This window comes from Gobio gobio (assembly GCF_949357685.1).
Source record: "Gobio gobio genome assembly, chromosome: 23".
NCBI lineage: Eukaryota > Metazoa > Chordata > Actinopteri > Cypriniformes > Gobionidae > Gobio > Gobio gobio.
The window spans coordinates 38,754,494-38,756,612 of record NC_137119.1 but is presented as its reverse complement, the minus strand read 5'-3'; positions in this window follow the sequence as shown (position 1 = coordinate 38,756,612).

Here is a 2,119-nt window from a genome sequence, read left to right as displayed (position 1 = left end):
GTGACTAAAAGTGTCTCGAGTATTTATTTGCAGATTGGGTTGAGCCCAGATTCACGGACGTGCCTCCCAGTCATCTTTTTTTTCTTTCGTTTACAGATCACAGTTATGGATTCATATAATGCGATACTATATGAAGCATGTGCACTATAAAATAACACCACAGGACTGCAGAAACGCTAGAAGATCATTTAAATGATGAAAAACAGATAAAGTAGCATTTCAGATATACACAATTTCATTGTGTATTCGCGTACATTTTCAATATAACAGTTAAGAGTCAAAGTACAGTGTTTACAAAAAGGAAATGTTATTTCACAAGAATCAGGGTAATGAAGGAGTTCATGTTTATGGTGTGTAAAGAAATAATTATCTCTGCTCATACTTTAAATACACCCAGAGCTTATTTAAGTAGTTAAAAAGAGTTGAAGACATGGAAAATTGTATATAAACAACTAAACAACTTTCGCTTTGTGTTGTCGGTCAGATAAAATGACAGAGGAAAGAACATTAGATAATTTTTCAGTGCACCAAAACGCCAGATAAGCACAATGTTTTTTTTTTTTTTTTTTTTTTTTTTTTTTTTTTTTATGTGGTACACATTAGGGCTGCAACGACGCGTCGACGTCGTCGATGACGTCGACTACGAAAATTGGCACATTATTTACGTTCTAGAATGGAACAGAAGATCTAGAATAATGGCAGCTTCTTCTCCCGGGCATAGTGAAAATGATCATTTATCATATAAAGCCAGACCGCGACATTCAAAAGTGTGGGAGTACTTTAAACAGAAGCCGAATAAAACTGTGCTTTGTTCGCTCTGCAACGCCGGTTTCACACTGCACGTATGGAGTCAAAATAGGGCCACATATATCTGCAAAATAACACAATGTTTTGCAAAAAAAAAATATGTTTTGCAAAAAAAAAAAAGTTTTGCAAAAAAAAAAAAAAATTTTGCAAAAAAAAATAGAATATTGAGAAAAAAATGCTTTTTTGCAAGTAAAAAAATAGTAATTGCAAAAGAAAAGTTACCACTGAGAGGAAAAATAAAGTTTAGCAAAGTAAAACTTGCAGCATTGACTTTGCAACACCTTTGCGCCGCTCCTTTAAATCCGCGTTTCCGTCATCCGTGCCTCTGAGGCGCAAGCTTTCCTTTGCGCTTCATTTTTCTTTGCGCCTCGCTTTGTGTCCCTGATTTGACGTGGGGGAGGGATCAAGAGGTTGGGGTGTGTACATGGGTGTGTACAAGGGACGAAGGCGCGTCCTTCTCGTTACGTCAATCAATACAATCTGACTTAAATTTGGCCACTCGCCCTTGAGGCTGAGCAACTGTGCTGATCTCTCGCTGTCTCAATTAATTTGCCCAATCTCATTCACTTTCTATGCAGAGGATGATCCATCGATGTCATTCTGGTGTAAGGGTTATAAATACCCATGTTGCATGCATGCAGCTCTCAGCTATGTTAACTAACCAAACTACATCAGGAATCATTTCTTGAATCTGTCTGACACATCATCAGTGTTGGGGTAAAGTGTTACAAGTAGAGCTGTCAATTTAACTCATTAATTAAAAAAAAACACATGATTAAAAAAATGTATGCAATTAATCATGCCCAATATATTCTTGTGTTCAAAGACAGCTAGATGATATGCAGCAGAATGACACACAGAGGTCTCGAGATCCATACGGTCTGGGGCTCGCGCTGATGACGTAACGAGAAGGACGCGCCTTCGTCCCTTGTACACACCCATGTACACACCCCAACCTCTTGACCCCTCCCCCACGTCAAATCAGGGACACAAAGCGAGGCGCAAAGAAAAATGAAGCGCAAAGGAAAGCTTGCGCCTCAGAGGCACGGATGACGGAAACGCGGATTTAAAGGAGCGGCGCAAAGGTGTTGCAAAGTCAATGCTGCAAGTTTTACTTTGCTAAACTTTATTTTTCCTCTCAGTGGTAACTTTTCTTTTGCAATTACTATTTTTTTACTTGCAAAAAAGCATTTTTTTCTCAATATTCTATTTTTTTTTGCAAAAATTTTTTTTTTTTTTGCAAAAATTTTTTTTTTTTGCAAAACATATTTTTTGTTTGCAAAACATTGTGTTATTTTGCAGATATATGTGG